At 44.5% G+C, this 16,944-nt stretch overlaps 1 protein-coding gene across 1 annotated transcript in view; it reads right to left on the bottom strand.

Moving 5' to 3' along the window:
• Window positions 1-16,667, bottom strand: part of LOC137385135 (NACHT, LRR and PYD domains-containing protein 12-like) — a 122,975-nt gene extending 106,308 nt beyond the window's left edge. The window contains exon 1 of the mRNA XM_068059968.1: window positions 16,647-16,667. The gene's annotated coding sequence lies outside the window, so the exon portion shown is untranslated. The remainder of the gene's footprint in view (window positions 1-16,646) is intronic.
• Window positions 16,668-16,944: the final 277 nt, after the last annotated feature.

Genomic DNA, 16,944 nt, shown 5'->3' with positions numbered 1-16,944 from the left:
TCTGTCCTGGGATTGCTGCAGTGTTCCAGTGAACATCAACGCAAGCTCGAAGAACAGCATCTCATTTACCGATTAGGCAAGCTACAGCCTGCCGGACTGAACATTGCGTTCAATTATTTCAGAGCATGGAGGGCCCACCTTTTTATTTTTAGTTATTTTTTCTTTGTTTAGTTTGTTTACTTTCTGTTTCTACTGTGCCAACCCACTGTTTTTTTCATGTTTGTGCTTTGGGCCAAGGCTGTTCATTTTTCTGTCAATGAACACCCTCTCTGTACTAACTCTTTGTCTTTCAGCTCACCATTAACATACCGTTTGCCTTTGCTCCATGACCTTCTGGTCAGTTATTCTCTGTGACCTTGTTCTATCAACACTTTCTTTTTGGTTATCTCTTCTCCCATCCCCGCTTTACTTGCTTAAAACCTATTACATTTCTAATATTTGCCAGTTCTGATGAAGGATCACTGACCTGATACGCTACCTCTGCTTCGCTCTCCACATATGCTACCAGACCTGCTGAGTATTTCCAGCATTTCTTGTTTTTATTTTAACTCTCCAATCTTATTTATCTTACGTGGCTCGATTAATAGTCTAGAAATTATTACCTTTGAGGTTCTGCTTTTTAAGTTAGTGCCTAGCTCCTCATACTCTCTATGCAGAAGCTCTTTCCTAGTCCTATGTCATTGATAACTACATGGACATACAAATTACTCGAGGGCCCTCGAGCCTGCTCCACCATTCAACAAGATCAAGGGGCTGATATGATTCTAACTCCACATTCCACCTACCCCCAATAACTTTTCACCCCCTTGCTTATCAAGAATATCGACCTCTGCCTTAAAAATATTCAAAGTCTTGCTTCCACTGCCTTTTGAGGAAGAGAGTTCCAAAAACTCATGACCCTCAGAGAAATAATTCTCCTCATCTCTGTCTTAAATGGGCGACCCCTTATTTTTAAACAGTGAATCCAAGTCCAGATTCTCCAACAAGAGGAAACATCCTTTCCACATCCACCCTGTCAAGACCCCTCAGGATCTTATATGTTTCAATCAAGTTGCCTCTTACTCTTATAAACTTCAGCAAATACAAGCCTACCCTGTCCAACCTCTCTTCAAAAGACAACTCACCCATTCCAGGTATTAATCTAGTAAACCTTCTCTGAACTGCTTCCAATGCATTTACATTCTTCCTTAAATAAGGAGACCAATACTGTACATAATACTCTAGATGTGGTCTCACCAATACCCTGTATAACTGTAGCAAAACCTCCCTAATTTCATTTACAATACCCCTCACAATAAACAATAACATTCTATTAGATTTCCTAATTACTTGCTGAACCTGCATTCTAACATTTTGCGATTCATGCACTGGGACACCCAGATCCCTCTGCATCTCAGAGCTGCACAACCTCTCACCATTTTGATAAAATGCTTTGTTTTTATTCTTCCTGCCAAAATGGACAATTTCACATTTTCCACATTATACTCCATTTGCCAGATCTTTGCCCACTCACTTAACCTATCCATAGCCCTTTGTAGTCTCCTTATGACCTCTTCACAACTTACTTTTGATACCTATCTTTGTGTCATCAGCAAATTTAGCAACCATATCTATAGTTGTTCATCCAATCCAAGTCATTGATATAATTTGTAAGAAGTTGAGGCCCAGCCCTGATTCCTGTGGCGCATTTATGTCTGGTCTCTGTTTCCTCTTAGCTAGCTAATCTTCTATCCATGCCAATATGTTACCCCCGACACCATGAGCTTTCATTTTCTGCAAAAACCTTTGATGTGGCACCTTGTCAAATGCCTTTTGGAAATGTAAGTACAGTACATCAACCAGTTTCCCTTTATCCACAGCACATGTTACTTCTTCAAAGTACTCTAATAAATTGGTTAAACATGATTTCCCTTTCACAAAACTATATTGACTCTGCCTGATTACTTTGAATTTTTCTCAGTGCCCTGCTATAACATCTTCAGTTATAGATTCGAACATTTTCCCAAAGACAGATGTTAAGCCAGCTGGCTTGTTGTTTTCGACTTTCCGTCTCCCTCTTTTTAAAATAAAAGGAGTTACATTCACTATTTTCCAATCTAATAGAACCTTCCCCAAATCTAGGAAATTTTGTAAAATTAAAATCAATGCATCAACTATCTCACCAGCCACTAGTTAAAACCCTAGGATGAAGTCCATCAGGACCCTGGGACTTGTCAGTCCACAGTTCCAACAGTTTGCTCAGGACCACTTCCCTAGTGATTGCAATTTTCTTGAATTCCTCTATCCCTTCCATTTCCCGATTTACAACTATTTCTGAGATGTTACTTGTGTCCTCTACAATGAAGACCAGTGAAAAGTACCTCCTCAATACATCTGTCATTTCATTTTCATTCCTTAATGCCCCAGACTCGCTTTTATAGGACCAATGCTCACTTTGTTAACTCTTCTTTTTTAAGTATCTGTAGAAACTCTTACTATCTGTTTCATATTTCTAGCTAGTTTTCTCTTGCACTCTAATTTTTGCCCTCCTTATTAAGCTTTGAGTCATTCTTTGCTTATTTTATATTTTGTCCAATCTTCTGACCTACCACTTATCTTTGTGCAATTATATGCTTTTTCATTAAGATTGAGACTATCTTTAATTTTTTTGTTAACCACAGATGATGGGTCACCTCCCTTGAAATTTTTCTTTCTCGTTGGAATGTATCTATTCTATGTATTCTGAAATATCTTCTTAAATGTCTGTCACTGCATCCCTATTGATCTATCCCTTAACATAATTTGCCAGTTCTCTTCAGCTTTCTCCGCTTTCATGCCCTCACCTTGCCCTTACTGATGTTTAAAATACGAGTCTTAGGCCCGCTTTTTCCCTCAAACTGAATGTAAAATTCAATATTATGATTGCTGCTGCCTCGGAGCGCCCTTCACTCTGAGGACATTAATTAATTCTATCTCATTGCCCAATATCAGGTCCAGTAGAGCCTGCTCTCTGGTTGGCTTCAGAACTATCCCAAAAACATTCCAAGAAATATCAGTCCAGGCTACCTTTGCCCATCTGATTTTTCCAGTCCATATGTAGATTAAAATCCCCTATGATTATTGCTCTACCTTTCTGAATAGCTCCCATTACTTCTTTCCTTGTACCCTGTCCTACCATGTGGTTAATGTTAGAGGTCCTGTTCACCACTCCCACAAGTGACGTCTTGGCTTTATCATTTCTCATCTCTACCCAAGCAGCTTCTCCATCCTGGTTTCCTGAACTTCGGTCATTCCTCTCTATTGTGCTAATATCATCATTAGTTAACAGAGCCACCCATCCACCTTTTCTCAGCTTCCGGTTCTTTCTAAGTGTCATGTGCCCTTCAATATTCAGGTCCCAATCTAAGTCATCCTGCAGCCATGTCTCTGTAATGGCTATCAGATCATACTTATTTTTTTCTATTTGTGGTATCAGTTCATCTGTTTTGTTTCGAATGCTACATGCATTCAGATACAAAGTCTTTTGTTTTGTCCTTTTATTATTTTTGTAACCTCTAGGCTGATATTCTGATTTACTCTCATGTTTGTACTCTCTGTCCCTTCCTGTCATGGTCTGTTTATCATTTCCCACCTTCATATATTTCTCTCTTGCCTTGTCTCTACTCTTTGATTTACCACATTTTCCCAAATTTGATCCCTTGCCCCCACTATTTAGTTTAAACCCTCTCGACTTCTAGTTGTGCGGCTCGCTAGAACAGTGGTCCCAGCACGGTTCAGGTGCAGATCATTCCAACGGTACAGCCCCCCACCTTCCCCAGTACTGGTGCCAGTGCCTCACAAACCAGAATCCACGTCTACCACACCAGTCTTTCAGCCATGCATTCATTTCTCTAATCTTATTTGCCCTATGCCAAATTGCACGTGGCTCAGGTAATAATCCAGACTAGCTAAAGTAAACGTTGGTCCCTTAGAGGATGACACTAGGGAATTAATAATGGGAAACAAGAAAGTGGCAGAGACTTTGAACAAGTATTTTGTAGCTGTCTTCAGGGTAGATGACACAAAACCCATCCCAAGAGTAGCAGAAAATTAAGAGGAGCTTAAAACAATCCACATCACTAGAGAAAAAGTACCAGGAAAACGAATGGGACTAAAGGTAACAAGTCCTCTGGACCTGATGGCCTGCATCCCAGGGTCTTAAAAGAAGTGGCTGCAGAGATGGTGGATACGTTGGTTGTAATCTTCCAAAATTCCCTAGATTCTGGAAAGGTCCTACTGGAATGCCACAGGGATCAGTGCTGGAGCCTCACCTATTTGCGATCTATATTAAGGGAAATGGCGTAGTGGTAATGAGACTTGGTATGACCGAAGTGGGAGCAATGCACTGTCAATTCAGTCCCATTACTCCACAAGTCACAGCACATTATTAAGTTTTCCCCCTACCAGAAATTAGTCAAATTAAACACTTTATTAACCCCAGAATAAAATGCATCAAATCAGATATCTTTAAACAACAACAAACTAACTATTTATTAATAAACTAAATATAAACAATACTGAGATAAATCGATGCTTCTTATTCCTCCTAACCCTCATGCACACACACATATATTCACAAACCAACGGTTAACCGGTTCTAAAATGATGTTTTAAATTTGAGCAGTTTCTTAGGAATAATAAAACAACTGGGTTTTTAGTCCTCGTTGGTTGCTTTCCCAGATCAGTGAAGTGTCGCAGAGTCGAATATTCAGATGCCGCTCGAACTCTCCAGGTGAGTTGATGAACAGTCTGGAATGGATAGGTTTTCAAGGCACTTTGGCTGCAGTAGGCATCACACAGATCTTTCACCAAGGAGTATAACAAAAGGTCTATTTAGATTTTGAATTAGCAGTCTATCAGTAGAAACTTAACTGAGTTTCTAGACTCCCAGAAACACAAAAGACAACAGAAAGTCATTCCTGAGGCAGAGACTTCTTGGAGGTGAGTGCACAAAGGAATTAGCTACTTCCAATAATGCAAAGATTCCTTTCCAAGCGTTGTTTCCTCTTTAGGCAAAACACAGCCTACATGTGACTCCAGACCACAGCAATGTGGTTGACTCTTAACTGCCCTATGAAATAGCTTCGCAAGTCATTCAGTTGTCAAGGGCAATGAGGGATGGGCAACAAATGCTGGAATTCCCAGTGACACCCACATCCCATGAAATTTAAAAAATGACTTAGATGAAGGGACCAAGTCTATTTTAGCCAAATTTGCTGAAGAGATAAAGAGAGGGCAGAAAGCAAGTTGTGAGAGGACACAGTCTTCAAAGGGATTTAGATAGGTTGAGTGAGTGGGCAAACATTTGTCAGATTGAGTATAATGTGGGAAAATGTGAGATTGTCCATTTTAATGTGAAGAATAGAAAAGTAGAATATTATATAAATGGAGAAAGACTGCAAAGTACTGCAGTGCAGATGGATCTGGGCGATCTTGATGTGAACCACAATAAGTGAACTTGTAGGTACAGCAAGTAATTAGGAAGGCCAACAGAATGTTGGCATTTATTGCAAGGGGGATGGAGTATAAAAGTGTGAAAGTCTTGCTACAACTGTACAGGGTACTGGTGAGATCACACCTAGAGTTTTGGTACAGTTTCGGCTTCCGTATTTAAGGAGAAATATACTTGCATTGGAAGCAGTTCAGAGAAGGTTCATTAGGTTGATTCCTGGGATAAAGGTGTTGTCTTATTGAAAAGGTTGAGCCTATACTCATTGGAGTTTAGAGGAATTAAATGTGATCTTATCGAAACATATACGATTCTGAGAGGGCTTGACAGGGTAGATGCTGAGATAATGTTTTCCCCTCCTGAGGTAATCTAGAACTAGGGGACACAGTTTAAAATGAAGGGGTCGACCATTTAAGACAGAGATGAGGAGGAATTTCTTCTCTGAGGGTTGTTAATCTTTGGAAAGCACTTCCCCAGAGTGCAGTGGAGGCCCGGTCATTGAATATATTGTCATTGTCCTGAAGTATTTTTTCCAGAAATATGCGGTTTGCCTTTAAGGCTTGCAAAGAATTACTATTGCTTTAAGATGCAGCAAGCCTCGGGAGTTATAGGAAGGTGCATTTTCGTTGCCTTAGAAACAGCCATTTGGAGACTGCGATTCAAAGGGTGCATTCTTGTTACCATAGATACAGCCACTGGGAGTGCGTGTTAAGCGATACATGTGTTACCATTCAATTTTGAACTGGCTTTTTAGTTGAAGACAGTTTGTTCTAACAGAACACAGACACAGACACAGACAGCTGGCGTTCGAACCTGGAAAAAGAGCTCTCTACCATTTAAACTGAAGGAAGTGGATTTTTGTCCGTTTAATTACCTCAAAATTCTAAAAGAAAAGCCAAGCCAGAACAGCGATCTCTGGTAATTTAAACTGGAGGAAGCAAAGTTAGACTGTGACAATCTATTATCCGTCAAAAACTCTAAAGTTAGATTGATTCTACTGAAAGTGTTTGCAAGTCGTTAATTGTTGAAATTCGCTGGAGAGGGAAGCAACATTCGGTGAGGACTTCAAGCAACATTCGGTGAGGACTTCAAGCAACAATGGACTGTTAATTTGCAAGAACTCTAATTTTTTTCTATTTTAAATGTCGTTTATATCTTCATAGTGTTTAAGAATTTTTTTTAATTAAACAGTTAATTTGTTGATTTAAAAGCACCTGGTTTGGTTAGCCTCATTTGGGGGTTAATAGATGGTACAATTTGGCTGGGTCTTTCTTTCATTTGGAAAGTTTATAAATGATATGTTAGGCAATCTGTGAATTATCAGTGCGTGTCTCCCACCACAATCAGAATAATATATTTTGATTGGGGATTTTGACAGGAGCGGTCAGTCGTAACATATTTATTGGGTTTCTCATCTGGGATTTGAATTATATTAGTTGGGGGGCTCGCTCAAGATTTGAATCACAAATTAATTGGGTTTCTGGATTTGAATCATATCTTCAAGGCTGAGTTGGACTGATTTTTGATCTTCAGGGGATTTAAGGGTTACGGGGTGGGGTGGAATGGGTCAGGCAGGAAAGTGAAGTTACGGCCACAATCAGATCAGCCATGATCTTATTGAATGGTGGAGCAGGCTCGAGGGGCTGAATGGCCTGCTCCTATTTCTTATGAATGAAGGTTCACTAGATTGCCTCCTAAGATGGGCACAGTCTATAAGGAGAGATTGACTAGAATGAAGCCTATATTCTTTGGAGTTTAGAAGAGGTGATCTCATTGAAACATATAAAATTCTTAGAAGGCTTGTTGGGGTAGATGCTGAGAGGCTGCTTGCCGCAGCTGAAGAGTCTCGAACTAGAGATCATAGTCGCAAGATAAGGGGTGGTACATTGAGAACTGAAATGAGCAGAAATTTCTTCAGTCTGAGGGTTGTGAATCTATGGAATTTTCTACCCCAGGTGGCTGTGGACAATCAGTTAATGACTATATTCAAGACTGAGATTGTTAAACATAATAGTCATCAACAAATTTGAAGCCCATGGAATAAAAGGGACATTGACAGCACGGATATGAATTTCCTGAGCGACAGGAGATAGAGAGTAATGGTGAACATTTGTTTATCGGGCTGGATCAAGGGATAAGTGGTGTTCCCCAGGGGTCAGTATTAGCAGAGGGACCTGGGGTATATGTGAACAGATTGTTGAAAGTGGTGGGGCAGGTTGAGAAGATAGTTGTAAAGGCACATGGGAATCTGGGCTTTATAAAAAGAGGTATAGAGTACAAAGCAAGGAAATTATCATCAACCTTCATACATCACTGGTGTAGCCTCAACTGGAGTATTGTGCCCAATTGTGGGCACCACACTTCAGGAAGAATCTGATGGCTTTCGAGAGGATGCAGCAAAAGCTTTACGGTTCTGGGGATCAAGGACTTCAGCTACATGGGTAGATTGAAGAAGCTGGGTTTCTTGCCCTGAGAGGAGGTTGAGAGGAGATTTGATCGCGGTGTTAAAAATCATGAATGGTCGAAACAATGTAGATAGAGAGAAACTTTACATTGGCAAAGGGTTGCGAAATAGAGGACACAACTTTACGGTAAATGGCAAAAGGACCAAAGGAGGCATGAGAAAAAACATTTTTACACAGCAGGTGGTTATGATCTGGAACACATGGTCTGAAACATGTGGTGGAGATAGATTCAATCATGACTTTCAAAAGGGAATTAGATAAGCATCTGAAGAGGAACAAAATTGCAGGGCTACGAGGAAAGGCAAGGAAGTAGGAGTAGCTAAATTGCTCTCAGAGAACTGACACCGAATTAACTGGCTGAATAGCCTCTTTCTGTGCAGTAACCATTCTTTGATACTATACAGCAATTGATTTCCTGCTGTCAACTGCAGAGAGCCACAGCGTGCCATAAACTGCAGTGTGCAATAGGAAAGAAATGGAGCAGTGTTTATAATAAAGAATTATATCACTGGGGGCGGCTGGGTGGTGTCCCTGTGAGTTCAGTCCCATCGAATAAACAGCTGTCAGTTACTGTATTGAACTTTGAGGTAAAATAACTGGAAATTTAGAGAATGGAATGGGGTTTGTTGGGATCTGAGAGGTGCTGCTGTGGGGAGGGAATGGCCACAGGACAGGCTTTATCCTCAGGTAGAAAGGAGGAAACATCAATGAACAAACGAACAACAGGAATGTGGTGACCTGGGACTCAAATTCATGATATTTGTCTATATTTGTCTCATTTTCTGTTCTGTCATAGTTAGATCTCCTGGTGAATGACGGAGTGATGAGAAACGTCCACAGCTGGAAGTAAACTAGGATTGTACACTGAGGAACAACAGCAGGTGAACCAGCACAGGATTATGAGAGCACCAACCAGAGCGGACCCTTTTAACGAAGCTTTTTGAACATTTAGTTGAATTAGTTGAGCCTCCCTCAAATGGCTGGGAATGCATACTGTCCATCCGACTGCTCACCACCTCTGGTCCAGTACACCTACTCAGCATCTATGCTCCAACACTCTGCTCCCCACCTGAAGCCAAAGACCAGTTCTACGAGGAACTCCATATCATTAGCAGCATCCCCAACACCGAACACCTATTCCTGCTGGGGGACTTTAATGCCAGGGTTGGGGCCGACCATGACTCATGGCCCTCCTGCCTTGGGCGCTATGACGTTCCAAGGATGAATGAGAATGGGCAGAGACTGCTTGAGTTGTGTACCTATCATAACCTCTGCATTACCAACTCGTTCTTTCACACTAAACCCTGTCACCAGGTTTCATGGAGGCACCCAAGATCAGGTCATTGGCACCAGCTGGACCTCATGGTCACAAGGTGAGCCTCTTTAAACAGTGTTCAAATCACACGCAGCTTCCACTGTGCGGACTGCGACACTGACCACTCCCTGGTGTGCAGCAAGGTTAGACTCAGACCAAAGTAGTTGCATCATTCCAAGCAGAAGGGCCACCCGCGCATCAACACGAGCAGAATTTCTCATCCACAGCTGTTACAAAAATTTCTAAATTCACTTGTAACAGCCCTTCAAAACACTCCCACAGGGGATGCTGAGACCAAGTGAGCCCACATCAGAGACGCCATCTATGAGTCAGCTTTGACCACCAATGGCAAACGTGCGAAGAGAAATGCAGACTGGTTTCAATCTCATAATGAAGAGCTGGAACCTGTCATAGCCGCTAAGCGCATTGCACTGTTGAACTACAAGAAAGCCCCCAGCGAGTTAACATCCATGGCACCTAAAGCAGCCAGAAGCACTGCACAAACAACAGCCAGGCACTGCGCAAACGACGACTGGCAACACCTATGCAGTCATATTCAGCTGGCCTCAGACACCGGAAACATCAGAGGAATGTATGATGGCATTAAGAGAGCTTTTGGGCCAACCATCAAGAAGATCGCCCCCCTCAAATCTAAATCAGGGGATATAATCACTGACCAACGCAAACAAATGGACCACTGGGTTGAGCACTACCTAGAACTGTACTCCAGGGAGAATGTTGTCACTGAGACCGCCCTCAATGCAGCCCAGCCTCTACCAGTCATGGATGAGCTGGACATACAGCCAACAAAATCGGAACTCAGTGATGCCATTGATTCTCTAGCCAGCGGAAACGCCTCTGGGAACGATAGCATTATCCCTGAAATAATCAAGAGTGCCAAGCCTGCTACACTCTCAGCACTACATGAACTGCTATGCCTGTGCTGGGACGAGGGAGCAGTACCCCAGGACATGCGCGATGCCAACATCATCACCCTCTATAAAAACAAAGGTGACCGCGGTGACTGCAACAACTACCGTGGAATCTCCCTGCTCAGCATAGTGGGGAAAGTCTTTGCTCGAGTCACTTTAAACAGGCTCCAGAAGCTGGCCGAGCGCATCCACCCTGAGGCACAGTGTGGCTTTCGTGCAGAGAGATCGACCGTTGACATGCTGCTCTCCCTTCGTCAGATACAGGAGAAATGCCGCGAACAATAGATGCCCCTCTACGTTGCTTTCATTGATCTCACCAAAGCCTTTGACCTCGTCAGCAGACATGGTCTCTTCAGACTACTGGAAAAGATTGGATGCCCACGAAAGCTACTAAGTATCATCACCTCATTCCATGACAATATGAAAGGCACAATTCAACATGGCGGCACCTCATCAGACCCCTTTCCTATCCTGAGTGGCATGAAACAGGGCTGTGTTCTCACACCCACACTCTTTGGGATTTTCTTCTCCCTGCTGCTCTTTCACATGCGTTCAAGTCTTCTGATGAAGGAATTTTCCTCCACACAAGATCAGGGGGCAGGTTGTTCAACCTTGCCCCTCTCAGAGCGAAGTCCAAAGGACAGAAAGTCCTCATCAGGGAACTCATCTTTGCTGACGATGCTGCTTTAACATCTCACACTGAAGAGTGCCTGCAGAGTCTCATCGACAGGTTTGCGGCTGCCTGCAATGAATTTGGCCTAACCATCAGCCTCAAGAAAACGAACATCATGGGGCAGGACGTCAGAAATGCTCCATCCATCAATATTGGCGACCACGCTCTGGAAGTGGTTCAAGAGTTCACCTACCTAGGCTCAAGTATCACCAGTAACCTGTCTCTAGATGCAGAAAATCAACAAGCGCATGGGAAAGGCTTCCACCGCTATGTTCAGACTGGCCAAGAGAGTGTGGGAAAATGGCATACTGACACGGAACACAAAAGTCCGAGTGTATCAAGCCTGTGTCCTCAGTACCTTGCTCTATGGCAGCGAGGCCTGGACAACGTATGTCAGCCAAGAGCGGCGTCTCAATTCATTCCATCTTCGCTGCCTCCGGCGAATACTTGGCATCAGGTGGCAGGACCGTATCTCCAACACAGAAGTCCTCGAGGCGACCAACATCCCCAGCTTATACACACTACTGAGTCAGCGGTGCTTGAGATGGCTTGGCCATGTGAGCCACATGGAAGATGGCAGGATCCCCAAAGACACATTGTACAGCAAGCTCGCCACAGGTATCAGACCCACCGGCCGTCCATGTCTCCGCTTCAAAGACGTCTGCAAACGCGACATGAAGTCCTGTGACATTGATCACAAGTCGTGGGAGTCAGTTGCCAGCGTTCGCCAGAGCTGGCGGGCAGTCATAAAGGCGGGGCTAAAGTATGGCGAGTCGAAGAGACTTCGCAGTTGGCAGGAAAAAAGGCAAAAGCGCAAGGGGAGAGCCAACTGTGTAACAGCCCCGACAAACCAATTTTGCTGCAGCAACTGTGGAAGAGCCTGTCACTCTGGAATTGGCCTTTATAGGCACTCCAGGCACTGTTCCACACACCACTGACCACCTCCAGGCACTTACCCATTGTCTCTCGAGATAAGGAGGCCAAAGAAGACAGCGAGCTCGAAGCACAGTAACAAAAACCCTCTTTAGAGATTGCCTCAAACCTCTCCATTTTATTTTTCTTCTGCTCTTTTCTGTCACTATTTGCATGTGTGTATCACATGTACATGCTAGTATGGGTGCGTGGTATATCCGTCGGCATTAACTGTATTAGAGTCTAAGTTTAAGGTTTAATACATTTCACTTTTCTTCTTTAAACGCAAGAAAACCTGGTGTGGTAACTTCTTTGCCTTATAATTGGAAAGTTGTGAACAAGGATTCACCAAAGGGGGAGCGTAAAACAAAGTGTGTTTAAAATTAATCCCTGTTACAATAAGACCAGGTGAAGATAGTAAAAGACCCCTAGACACCTTTCTCACCTGGTCCTAACATCAGTGACCATTTAAATTACTGCTAAAATACTAATTTGATTGCAAAATATAATCAGGTTCGCCAAACATCCAAAATACCAAATTTGGATAAACATTTTGTGAAACTCCAGGACGTGTTTAAAGCGCCGAAACATGATGCATTTTTAAGTTCTGCTAAAAGCAGGTTTTTTTTAACTCATTCATGGGATGTGGGCGTCACTGGCCAGGCCAGCATTTATTGCCCATCCCTAATTGCCCTTGAGAAGGTGATGGTGAGCTGCCTTCTTGAACCGCCGTAGTCCATGTGGGTTAGGTACACCCACAGTGCTGTTAGGAAGGAAGTTCCAGGATTTTGACCCAGCGACAGTGAAGGAATGGCGATATAGTTCCAAATCAGGATGGTGTGTGACTTGGAGGGGAACTTGCAGGTGGTGGTGTTCCCATGCATTTGCTGCCCTTGTCCTTCTGGTTGGTAGAGGTCATGGGTTTGGAAGGTGCTGTCTAAGGAGCCTTGGTGCATTGCTGCAGTGCATCTTGTAGATGGTATACACTGCTGCCACTGTGCGTCGGTGGTGGAGGGAGTGAATGTTTGTAGATGGGGTGCCAATCAAGCGGGCTGCTTTGTCCTGGATGGTGTTGAGCTTCTTGAGTGTTGCTGGAGCTGCACCCATCCAGGCAAGTGGAGAGTAGTCCATCACACTCCTGACTTGTGCCTTGTAGATGGTGGACAGGCTTTGGGGAGTCAGGAGGTGAGTTACTCGCCTCAGGATTCCTAGCCTCTGACCTGCTGTTGTAGCCACGGTATTTATATGGCTACTCCAGTTCAGTTTCTGGTCAATGGTAGCCCCTAGGATGTTGATAGTGGGGGATTTAGCGATGGTAATGCCATTGAATGTCAAGGGGAGATGGTTAGATTCTCTCTTGTTAGAGATGGTCATTGCCTGGCACTTGTGTGGCACGAATGTTACTTGCTACTAATCAGCCCAAGCCTGGATGTTGTCCAGGTATTGCTGCATTTCTACACAGACTGCTTCAGTACCTGAGGAGTCACGACTGGTGCTGTACATTGTGCAAACATCAGCGAACATCTCCACTTCTGACCTTATGATTGACGGAAGGTCATTGATGAAGCAGGTGAAGATGGTTGGGCCAAGGACGCTACCCTGAGGAACTCCTGCATTGATGTCCTGGAGCTCAGATGATTGACCTCCAACAACCACAACCATCTTCCTTTGCGCTAGGTGTGACTCCAGCCAGCAGAGGGTTTACCCCCGATTCCCATTGACCTCAGTTTTGCTAGGGCTCCTTGAGGCCATACTCGGTCAAATGCTGCCTTGATGTCAAGGGCAGTCACTCTCACCTCACCTCTTGAGTTCAGCTCTTTTGTCCATGTTTGAACCAAGACTGTCATGAGGTCAGGAGCTGAGTGGCCCTGGCAGAACCCAAACTGAGCGTCACTAAGCAGGTTATTGATAAGCAAGTGCCACTTGATGGCACTGTAGATGACACCTTCCATCACTTTATTGATGATCGAGAGTTGGCTGATGGGGCGGTAATTGGCCAGGTTGGACTTGTCCTGCTTTTTGCGAACAGGACATACTTGAGCAATTTTCCACATTGCAGGGTCGATGCTAGTGTTGTAGCTGTACTGGAACAGCTTGGCTCGGGGCGCGGCAAGTTCTGGAGCACAGGTCTTCAGTACTATTGCCAGAATATTGTCAGGGCCCATAGCCTTTGCAGTATACAGTGCCTTCAGTCATTTCCTGATATCACGCGGAGTGAATCGAATTGGCTGAAGTCTGGCACCTGTGATGCTGGGAACTTCAGGAGGAGGCCGAGATAGATCATCAACTCGGCACTTCTGGCTGAAGTTTGTTGCAAATGCTTCAGCCTTATCTTTTGCACAAATGTGTTGGGCTCCCCCATCATTGAGGATGGGGATATTTGTGGAGCCACCTCCTCCAGTTAGTTGTTTAATTGTCCACCACCATTCACAGCTGGATGTGGCAGGACTGCAGAGCTTAGATCTGATCTGTTGGTTATGCGATCGCTTAGCTCTGTCTATCGCATGCTGCTTATGCAGTTTGGCACGCAGATAGTCCTGGGTTGTAGCTTCACCAGGTTGACACCTCATTTTGAGGTATGCCTGGTGCTGCTCCTGGCATGCCCTCCTGCACTCTTCATTGAACCAGGGTTGGTCTCCTGGCTTGATGGTAATGATAGGGTAGGGGATATGCTGGGCCATGAGGTTACAGATCGTGGTTGAATACAGTTCTGCTGCTGCTAATGGCCCACAGCGCCTCATGGATGCCCAGTTTTGCATTGCTAGATCTGTTCGAAATCTATCCCATTTAGCACGGTGGTAGTGCCAGACAATACGAAGCAGGGTATCCTCAATGTGAAGGCGGGACTTCGTCTCCACAAGGACTGTGCGGTGGTCACTCCTCCCAATACTGTCATGGACAGATGCATCTGCGGCAGGCAGATTGGTGAGACCGAAGTCAAGTATGTTTTCCCCTCTTGTTGGTTCCCTCACCACCTGCTGCATACCCAGTCCAGCAGCTATGTCCTTTAGGACTCGGCCAGCTCGGTCAATAGTGGCGCTACTGAGCCACTCTTGGTATTGGACATTGAAGTCCCCCACCCAGAGTATCTTCTGTGCCCTTGCCACCCTTAGTGCTTCCTCCAAGTGCTGTTCAACATGGAGGAGTACTGAGTCATCAGCTGAGGGAGGGTGGTAGGTGGTAATCAGTAAGACGTTACCTTGCCCATGTTTGACCTGATGCCATGAGACTTCATGGGGTCCAGAGTCGATGTTCAGGACTCCCAGGGCAACTCCCTCCCTACTGTATACTACTGTGCTGCCTCCTCTGATGGATCTGTCCTGCCAGTGGGACAGGACATACCCGAGGAAGGTGATGGCAGTCTCTGGGACATTGTCTGTCAGGTATGAATCCGTGAGTATGACTATGTCAGGCTGTTGATTGACTCGTCTGCGGGACAGCTCTCCCAACTTTGGCACAAGCCCCCAGATGTTCGTAACGAGGACTTTGCAGGGTTGACAGGGCTGGGTTTGCCGTTGTCGTTTCCAGTGCCTGGATCGATGCCAGGCGGTCTGTCCGGTTTCATTCCTTTTTATTGACTTCGTAGCGGTTAGGTACAACTGAGTGGCTTGCTCGGCCATTTCAGAGGGCATTTAAGAGTTAACCACATTGCTGTGGGTCTGGAGTCACAAAGGCCAGACCAGGTAAGGAGAGCAAATTTCCTTCCCTGAAGGGCATTCGTGAACCAGATGGGTTTTTACAACAATCGACAATGGTTTCATGGCCATCATTTGACTGGCTTTTTTTTAAATTCCAGATTTATTAATTGAATTCAAATTCCACCTTCTGCTGTGGTGGGATTCAAACCCATGTCCCCAGAGCAATACCCTGGGTCTCTGGGTTACTCGTCCACTACGCCACCACCTCCCCGAAATAAAAGATCCCCAGAATAATCAGGTGATTGTTTTGAACGAGCACAGAAATGAAGAGAGAATGTATCCGGACAAACACTGTTCTCAGTTTAATTTTTTTTTAAAACTCTCAGCCAAGCTGAACTGGGTGATCGAGAATCTTTGTTCTGAAAATAATTCCAAGGGATTATTGTTAATTTTAACACATTTTTATTAAAATAAGCTTTCCATATCTTCATGTTTATATTTGAATGACAGTGATTTAACGACAATTTTGAAATCCAGAAATAGATTTGCTGAGGGGAAATAACTGAAATACAACACAGCATCCAGTTCAGCATTATAAAATCATTTATTTTGATAGTTGGATATGAAATATATCTGAATTCAGTAACACTGTCTCGGACTACATTAACACACAGTATAACATTATGGGGACCACAAAGGTCAGTTCTTTCCCCATTGGTATTGGGGGCTGGGAGTTAGTGTACACCAGCCGGGCAGACTACCTCAGAGATCAAATCCCTTTAATCTAAAATACACAGAAGATTCACTTGTGACTGTGTATTTTCACAGAATCACAATCACAGAATTGTTACAGAGCAGAAGGAGGCCATTCGGCCCGTCCTGTCTGTACCAGCTCTCCGAATGAGCAATTCACCTGGTGTCAATCTCCCGCCCGCAAATCCTGCACATTCTTCCTTTTCAGATCAGAGTCCAATTCCCTTTTGAATGTCTCCATTGAACCTGCCTCCACTAAACTCTCAGACATTACATTCCAGACCTGAACCACTCGCTCTCTGAAGATGATTTTCCTCAAAGTCGCTTCTGCTTCTTTGGTCAATTATTTTAAATCTGCGCCCTCTTGTTTCCCATCCTGTCATGAGAGAGAAATTGCTGCCACTTGCCCTTCCATTGCAGGTCTTCATGCTGGATAATTGTACTGGGTGATCAGACTCTCCCAGTCTCATTCTCACTATTTACTCTCTTACCTTGTTATCTCAGGCCGGTGACCGTTCCTCTTAAACTCGCTCTTCAACTGAGTCTCAGCAGCAAATCCCGCCGATCATTGGAGAGTCCGGCGCAGGCGCACTAAACAGCCCCTCCCCCTCCGATTGTTCCGCCTCGCGAGCATCAATCAAAAAACGGATATGCGCAGTGGGGAGAGGAGGCTGACCATCGCTGCCCGACTTGCGCAGAGTCAGTTTAACGGCCGAGCCACGTGAGCGTGAGCGGCCACGCTGCCGGAATGGGGCGGAGCTCGGTTTGTCCCCGGCCTGTCCTATTGGT

This window comes from Heterodontus francisci, chromosome 28 (genome assembly GCF_036365525.1).
Source record: "Heterodontus francisci isolate sHetFra1 chromosome 28, sHetFra1.hap1, whole genome shotgun sequence".
Taxonomy (NCBI): Eukaryota; Metazoa; Chordata; class Chondrichthyes; order Heterodontiformes; family Heterodontidae; genus Heterodontus; species Heterodontus francisci.
Note: the sequence above shows the minus strand (reverse complement) of the source record. Positions and strands in the feature narration are given on the sequence as shown.